This window comes from Aegilops tauschii, chromosome 1 (genome assembly GCF_002575655.3).
Source record: "Aegilops tauschii subsp. strangulata cultivar AL8/78 chromosome 1, Aet v6.0, whole genome shotgun sequence".
Lineage (NCBI taxonomy): Eukaryota > Viridiplantae > Streptophyta > Magnoliopsida > Poales > Poaceae > Aegilops > Aegilops tauschii.
In genome coordinates, this window is record NC_053035.3 from 222,995,870 (window position 1) to 223,005,017 (window position 9,148).

Sequence of the window (9,148 nt, forward strand, 5' to 3'; positions counted from 1 at the left end):
CTAGTATGGTTGGATTCTGTTCAACAGCCCAAGGACTTTCCGCACATTTTTGGTTCTTTCCACTGCTTGAAGTGATTGCGACAACTACGAAGAAACGACGAATCCCAACTACGGATATATAAGAACCGAAACTGCTCAGAGCATTCCATCCGGCGTAAGCATCTGGATAATCTGGAATGCGACGTGGCATACCCGAAAGCCCTAAGAAATGCATGGGAAAGAAGGTCAGATTAACCCCGAAAAAAGTGATCCAAAAATGGATTTGGCCTAAAGTTTCAGGATATGTCCGACCAAAGATTTTACCCACCCAATAGTAAAATCCAGCAAATAAAGCAAAAACGGCTCCCATAGAAAGTACATATTGGAAATGTGCAACCACATAATAAGTATCATGTAGAGCAATGTCTAGCCCAGAGTTTGCTAGAACTATTCCAGTGAGCCCTCCTATGGTGAACAAAAAGATGAACCCTACAGCAAATAACATGGGTGTTTTGTATTGTATCGAACCTCCCCACATGGTAGCGATCCAACTAAAGATTTTGATTCCTGTGGGCACAGCTATGATCATGGTAGCTGCGGTGAAGTAGGCACGCGTATCAACGTCTAAGCCCACAGTAAACATATGATGAGCCCAAACTACAAATCCAAGAACACCTATACTTATCATGGCATAAACCATGCCTAGATACCCGAAGACCGGTTTTCTTGAAAAGGTCGATACGATATGACTAATAATACCAAATCCAGGCAGAATGAGAATATACACCTCTGGATGACCGAAGAACCAAAAGAGATGCTGGTATAATATTGGGTCTCCCCCTCCTGCAGGATCAAAAAAGGTTGTATTCAAGTTTCGATCGGTTAATAACATTGTAATTGCCCCCGCCAGTACCGGAAGTGATAATAAAAGTAGGAATGCTGTCACTAGAACGAACCACACAAAAAGTGGTAATCTATGCATAGTCATTCCAGGTCCACGCATGTTGAAGATAGTTGTTATAAAATTGATAGAACCTAAAATTGATGAAATACCTGATAGATGAAGACTAAAATTGCTAAATCAACTGCTCCTCCAGAATGGCTGGTAATACCACTTAAGGGCGGATAGATTGTCCACCCAGTGCCGCTGCCCACTTCTACTAAGGCTGAGCTTAATAGGAGCAAGAGACTTGGTGGCAACAACCAGAATGATATATTATTTAATCATGGAAATGCCATGTCAGGTGCACCTATCAGAATCGGAACAAACCAATTACCAGATCCACCTATCATCGCCGGCATAACCATAAAAAAGATCATTAAAAAAGCATGAGCCGTTATTAAAACATTATAAAGTTGTTGATTCCCACCAAGAATTTGATCGCCGGGTCGGGCTAATTCCATACGGATCAGTACGGAGAAGCATGTGCCCATCACTCCTGCAATGGCACCGAAGATGAAATAGAGAGTCCCAATATCCTTGTGGTTAGTAGAGAAGAGCCATCGAACCATATTTGTCATTTTTTATTTGAGAAATGCAAACTTTCCTTATCAAAGAGGGGCCGGGGGGCTGGAAGAGAAAAGAAAGAGGGGCCCGGGGGCTGGAAGAGAAAAGAATCAGAATTACTGAGCTACCCCGCTCTTTTTTTCTAAGATCCTCCGACTTAAACAAGTCGAGAGCATGCTCGTGCTCAGCTCTTTCGAGACTTGCCTTGCTCTTGGGGATTTCTTCCCACCGGATCCTCTGTTCCACTTCCAGGCACCTCCTTGCGGAGCTTTCCGCCTCAAGGAGATCCCGGTTGTGGGAAACAGCATTTCGAAAGAAAACGGATCCTCCCTCATTCTCCCGCAGATCTTGATAAGACGCTTGGAGAACAGTGAAAGAATCGGTTGCGTGAATATGGTCCAGATAGGAACGAAGCGCTTCATCGACCAAGTAGGGCTCGATCGGTAGATAAGGCCCTACTCTTTGATAAAGCGCCACAAATTCCTGAATGACATCTTGTCGCATAGAAGAGAGCTTTTCTTCCATTAGGAAGAGCTTAAGCCGCCCAGGTATGTCTTCCAGGGGGTATTGTGATTAAGCTCGTTCTGAATGAACGTAACCCATCCCGGATCCTGCTCGTAAAGACTCAGATAGAAGTTTAGCCCTGCTAAATGAGCTAGAGCCTGGGGGTCTTGAATCTCCGGCGGGAGAGTGATCAGAAAGGAGGAGCTGACGAAGCACGAACTAAAAAGATTACAAATTGGTATTAGGCATAATATAAAACGACAAAGGAATAAAAATATACAAATCGAAAGTAATATAAAATTATATATTAAGGGAAACTTAATACATAAGAAAAAATAGAAAGTAGTAAAGCGGGTAGTGGAGAAGAGCCATCGAACCAGATTTGTCATTTGCTTTTCGTTTTGAAAACTTGACTTATCAGAGAGGGGCCAGGGGGCTGGAAGAGAAGAACTTGAATACTAAACGCTGGAAGAGAAGAACCTTAATACTAAACCAAGTTTCGGGAACTTCTTGGTGACTTGATTGGTTCCCTTCCCCCAATTTGCAAAGGATGATTCCCGTGAAGGTGATCTCGATCACCATTCTATGATATTTCTGGATGCTTTTGAGAAGCTTTTCCTTTTACCTAATGCCGGCTACCGACAACTTACTTCATGCTATTACTAACACTTATGACTGAGCCGCACTTGCTTTCCAAAAGAAATTGAAACTATCATGCCTGAGACTAGCCAATAGAAGAAAGAGCCACAAGCAAGCCATAGCAGCATCCTTTTTCTTCGCTTTCTTCAACAATGCGAATCTACCTCACTCCTCATCATAACTCAAATACAAATTCGAGTTCCAAATTGATATTTCCTCACGTAAGCAATAAAATGTGAAACCAATATTCATCATGAAACTTCAGACACTGATGATTGTGAGGTTCTGGAAGAGAGACGACGTAGGCTGAAAAAAAGTAAACAGAAAACCACCCCTTAAACTCATTTGCTCAACATTCTTTCCACAGCAACTAGAAAAGTGGAGAAAATCCAATAAGGGGAGGTCCCGGTGAATACAAATCAATTGGAAACCGAACCCCGCATTCATGTCTCTAACAAGGCTGTCTAAGCTAAGCGGCCATGGACCCATGGACCCTGGGAATCTGAACCATTAGGTAGAGTTTCAGCTGAAAGAAAACCAAAATAAGAATGAGGAAGAAAAAGACATCGTGATGAAAAATGCTCATGGGGGAGACTCATTTTAGGACCGCTATTTCCTGCACATGGCCTGTGCTTTTAGTGGTTTTCCGCTCATTAAACCACAGTGCCGGGGCGATCCAATTACCCGGAGAAGTTCTCTTTGTCTTCGAGCTTTTATTCCTCAATCCACTTATTCGTTCCCTTCTTTCATATACCTCCCCACCAATAGATAGAGACAAATGGGAATAACCGAACCACGTCTACAAAATGCCAGTACCATGCAGCTGCTTCAAAGCCAACGTGATGCTTCTTGGTCAGATGACCAAGATATTGGCGAATACCACATACGATCAAGAAAAGAGTACCTATAATCACATGAAAACCATGAAAGCCAGTTGCTAAGAAAAAGGTAGAACCATAAATACTATCCGAAATAGTGGAGGGTGCTTGGTAATATTCCATTCCTTGAAAGCCAGTGGATACTAGAGCCAGTGAAACGGTTGCTACTAAAGCGTAAACTGCTCGTTTTTCCTTCCCCGCGAGTATAGCATGATTGAGAGGGATACGGGAAACCCCGACTTTGTCACCGGACTTTTTAAGTAGTTGGCAAAGTGGCAAACCAACCAATGTCACTTTTTCAGAAGTTGGAAACAGGCCAATGTTACTTTTTCAGAAGTTGTTGTGACCCGTGAAAAGGCGTATTGTGATCACTGAACCTTTTGATAGTGATGAGTTGTTGTTGAAGTCTCTCGGTTTTCTTGAAACTTGGCTTTGGCTGCATTTGGTTCGAGAACCATCTAACGGGACCAAGGATAAGAGAAAGAGCAATGGAATCAGATTAGGGCGCCGTGGACTGGCCTACTGGTAGTCGGTGGGCGTGAGAATTCACTTCCGACTAAGTGTGTCACAGGAAAGGACCTCTTCCAAAATTCATGGACCTAAAATGGAACATGAAATGGAACAGGCGCCTGTGGCCCGGAAGACTGGTATCATAGCCTTTACGACGAACGGGGTTCCATGCGAACTTAGTTATGAGGAAGTTGAACAAGCTTGCCCCAACGCGGCGGACGAAGAAAAAACCGACCAGAACCCACTTCTGGAGGACTGTCCGGAGAGGAAGAAGCAACAAACTCACCTCATACTAGCATCAAAAGACAAGAAGGCAGTGATCTGGTAGTGTCCTATGTTTAAAGCTGAACATGAACGGGCGCTATCGGGTCTCATTAGTACGTGACCCGCGCCATACCGAAGTTGACGCCGGCTCCATACTAGGTATGGGGAGTATGATCCCAGGATCAGATCTCCCTCATGACTATGGACGGAAATACATTATGCACCTGTCCACGCCAAATGCAATATTTTGGCGTGTTCAGTTAAGTAATGTCCCTAGCGGGAAACTATATTCAAGAACTAATCCATTCGACCCGACGAGGGTCGAAGCCACTGATCGAGGGAAGGTGCCCTTCCCATAGAGGCAAAAACTTTAGAAAAACTCTAAATTTTTCTAAATTTTTGGAAACCACTCTCACGAGTGGAACTACTCTGTCCCGAACAACGGTCGGTCGGTTTGGAAACCTCGACCTCCCTTTCTTCACAGATTGTTAGCGTGGGTTTCTCAGCCTTTGCTTCTTTAGGAAAGCAAGGCTGAAACCCACTCAATCTGTGCTTGACACCCCCAGTAGGCCCCCTCAAGGGGGATGGACACCTCTACTGGGATGAAAGGAAGGTTAGTGGATTAGATCATGAATACTGTTTATTTCCTTTCATACCCAGGAGGAGCGGGGGTGACCGGAGGACAGCGATTCGCCCTGGACCAAGCGCCATCACTGTGGTTGTGCCCTCGGTGAGGGGAAGGGGCGCAGATGGAACAATCCCTTCGCTCATACCTCGTGGAGCGTGGCCACCGGGATGTTGCTGTTGTTCTCCTCCTGCGCCTCCTGCTCCCACGTCAGCCACGGGGGAGGTGGTGACAGCGCCGCCTGCTCCGACCACATCCCCAGCAGCGTCCACATCCCCGCGCGCCTCCGCATCCCCCGTAGCATTGGTGGCCGCGAGCGGCGGAGCCTTCGAGGTGGACGGGTGAGCCGAAGCACCGGATTTCTTCTTGGGCGCCATGGTCGATGGCGCTGTCGAAGACGAAGATGGCGATGAAGATGACGCGTTGCTCACGCTTTCAAGTTCGCGCAAGTGATCCCCCTACCTGGCGCGCCAAAGATGTCGTGGGAAACCACGGCCACCTATGGGACCAAGGGTCCCTTACTGGTTCGGCAGGGGGGATGTCACATTGCACAAAGAGCAGAAGAGCGCGGGGCAGCACGACAGAGATCACACAAGCAATTTTACCCATGTTCGGGCCACCGTGAGGCATAAAACCCTACTCCCTCTTTGGTGGCTTGATGGTGGGAAAATGGTGGTGGTCGTAGTGCATTCGCCCGGCAGGGTTGCCTCAGGGCGAAATGGCTACGAGCATACGAAATATGAGGGTTGGATTCACTAACACAGGGTCCAACCCTTTCTAAGGTTGCCATGGGCCTCCTTTTATAGGCTAAGGGGTCACCATAGTGGCAAATGAGTCGTTATGCACTGATAAGATAGCAAATAGTGCTATCATACCTAACTTTGTAGGCTGATAGAGTGCATTAAATGCGCCGCTCAACGTCACGTCGCTTCTTGCCCGGCAAGCCTTGCCGGGCTATCTTGCCAGCTTTGCGCCTGCTCGCTTGACACATTGCAGGACGGGTGTCGTCTGCATGTATCTCCTGTAGAAATAGGCTGCCATGTGGCAAATGGCTGCCACTTAGTCACTTTGTGGCTTGACACCGCACTGATCAACGACGTGCGTCGTGGTGAGGTGGTTTTGCCTCCGCGAGTCCCGGCAGGCCCTGCCGGGGTGTCTTGGAGGTTTTCTTCCGGGGCTAACCCCGTCCTCGCCGGGCTCGCTTGCCCGGCAAGGGAGGCTTTACTCCTGGTGGTTTCCCACTTCTTTGGCTTGGTCTTGGTCCTCTCGATCTGCATGTTGGTCCTTTTACGATCTTGGTCTCTTATACCTTGGCCTAATCTTATGTTGTAATCTTGCTCCCGTGCATGTGCATAGTCTAGGCAATAGACCCAGGGTTTGTTGCACCGACAAGTAGCACTGTCAATTTCGGCGCAGAAATGACATTGGTTCTTGTTGGACCTTCGTGATCAACTACAAGTAATATCTCAAGTGAAGGTGTGTCCTCAATGACCATACCGTGGTACACATCTTGTGATGTCTTCTTGCCGCACCAGCAACACACATAAATAGTTCGGAGAGTCATGGAGGTGATGTGGAAGCTACTCAACCCATTGATCACCTCAAGACAAAGGTACTCGAGTGCAATACAGCCACGGAGCAGGCGCTCCATGTCACCATTTGGGAGGCAGATGGCGATGAGCTTGAGGTGCTCCAGTCATGGTAGAATAAGAGCGGGCGCGTCATTAAGGGGGGATGGCAGTTCCTAAACTTGGCGACGCGCAGCGTGGGCGCGAGGCGGAGCGCAGACGTTGGCAGCGAGCGCATATGCCCATCATCAAAAGTGAGCTCCTCGAGCTAATCTAGGGCGGGGGATCAGAACCAGTCGCAAGCTTGGCTCGGTCCTTGCCGTTGGAACGGAACTTGCCCATTCTAAGGCCTCTGGTTGGGCCAGGGTGACTACCGAGGATCTTGGAGAACGCATCCAAGCTTTTGTGATAGCCATGGCAGAGCTCGTGGGTGTCAATAAGGTCAAGAGGGGTGGAGTTCCATAGGAGGCGCCACCGCTAGGAAAGGACGGTTGTCCGCGCCCCATATTTGATTGCGAGGAGGGAGATGATGACTGTCAACATATCATCGGGGAGGCTGCTGATGAAGTCTAGGCCTGCTGGAGTCGCTTGCGGTTCTTGCTCGCCCCGCCCCCGCTTGTTGGCAGCCCCGTTCTCCACCTCCGGAGTCTCCTTGTCAGCGGCGCTTTCTGATAGAAGCGGGAGTACAGGGAATATTTAGTTAAAGCAGGGCAATAGAAAAGTGTATTGGTAACTAGAAGTTAGTAGGTAGGGATATAGTAAGAAAATGGAATAACAATTAGTTGCTTAAATACTACACAATTCATTTGATATTGCTGGGTAAGTCAACATGCAGATACTTGAAAAGAAAACTTACTTCGAACAAAGTCTGGACGGATGATATCGTCGGGGAAGTTAGCATATATCTCATGACCAGGCTCTTTTATGTGCAGTGCAATTTTAGTGCCAGCTTCAGCACATAAAACTTAGAAATTTCTTTCCAAAGGCCAGTTCCAAAATAGGAGTCACCACATTCATCAAGTCTTACAGTAGCAATGATTGTAAATCCATGGTTTGTGTTCAGTATGACATCCCTGCAGTCTTGATTTATGTAAAGGGAAAGATTGTGCACTACAGATTCTGTTGCATAGCAAGGGACACGCTGTAGAAAATGGTAGGATTGTTAAAGAAAATATGGTAACATGCAAATATGGGCCCAAATTCAAAGAACTGTACAGCAGTTGAAATCGAAGGACAATCTATAATTAAATAGATAGGGTAAACATAATGTCATGGAAATATGAGAGTAATCAAAAGAACAATACATCATTAATTTGCCTAATATAGAAAGAAGAGGGAAAAAACCTTTGACGTATATGGTGCATGTGGCACCTTTTATCCACATGTAGCAATATTTATTATATGTTCAGGAAAGTAGGCCATGCCAACCGATTTAGGGTAGATTGAACATACCGCGCGCATCCTCAAGTGATCTGGTACGGTGAGATGAAACTCCATGGATGTCTGGCGGAGGCCGCAAAGTTTTGATGTGTCCGCACACTGTACACTCTATGAATGAAAGAAAACCCTCAAATCAGCTCGAATAAAAATGAATTCACGGCGATTTTGGCCGGGTGATTAAAGGAGGCAGGTGAACTGGGATAAGAGATGAGATAATATCTCATTAAATTAGTTACCTTGTTGTCCATGAGAAAAAACCCTCGGTACAGTGGATTCCCCAACCGGGCGGAGTTGGGTCGACCGCGAGGAGCGTCGAGAAAGTCGATGGTGATAGGCGGCAGCAAGCGGAAGTGGCGAAATGCGGTGGGGTTTGCCGGCAGCCTGGCGGCGGCGGTAGGCATCGAGCTAAGTGGTTGCCGCCGCAATAGACAGTGCCATGCATAAACGTGGAGGAGCTTGTGCAGGTGTGAATGGGGACCAGAGGGGGTGGCGGGTGGGGTGAGGGTTTTTGTGACGTGGGGGTGGTGAGGGTTTTATTTTTTCTTTTTTGAATTGGGTGGTGAGGGTTTTCTGTCCCACAAAGAATTTTGGAGGCAAAGGTTTGCTAGAGCCAACCGTGTGTGATTGACATAACAGGCAAAATGAAAGTCATTGCACACGGTTCCAATTTTGGGAACCGTGTGTGATTGACGTACTACCTCCGTCCTGTTTTATTGGTCCCCTTTGTAATTTGTACCAAATTTTGACCAAATATTTAACGAACAAATGTTTATGCATGTCACCAAAAAATATATCATTGAACATTATTTTTAAATACGCATCCAACGATATAATTTTTGCTGACCTACACTAACATTTTGTCAGTTAAATCTTTGGTCAAAATTTAACACAAATTACAAAGGGGACCAATAAACCAGGACGGAGGTAGATTCCATCAACCGAACTGATTGCATCCATATCCCACATTTAGACATAAGTAAACATAAACTAAACATACTCAGACATAGATAATAAGCGTACACAAGCATAGTTCAACCATAAGTACATAGTTCAACCATCATTAAGACACTACATAGCCATACATAGTTCGGTCCCACATCTCATCTCATTTGCCGGCACGATCCTGAAGCTTCTCCAGGTACTCGGCGTACGCATCATGCGCCACCTGCGAGAATACTTCTGCTTGAAGGAGCCAACGGCCCGTCCTCTTGCATGCGCCAAAACACTTTGATAT

At 46.5% G+C, this 9,148-nt stretch overlaps 1 non-coding gene across 1 annotated transcript; it reads right to left on the reverse strand.

Moving 5' to 3' along the window:
• Positions 1–201: 201 nt before the first annotated feature.
• LOC109743135 (uncharacterized) lies at positions 202–3,143 on the reverse strand. Its single transcript, XR_005771234.3, has one exon. It is a non-coding gene; the product is annotated as an uncharacterized protein (transcript).
• Positions 3,144–9,148: the final 6,005 nt, after the last annotated feature.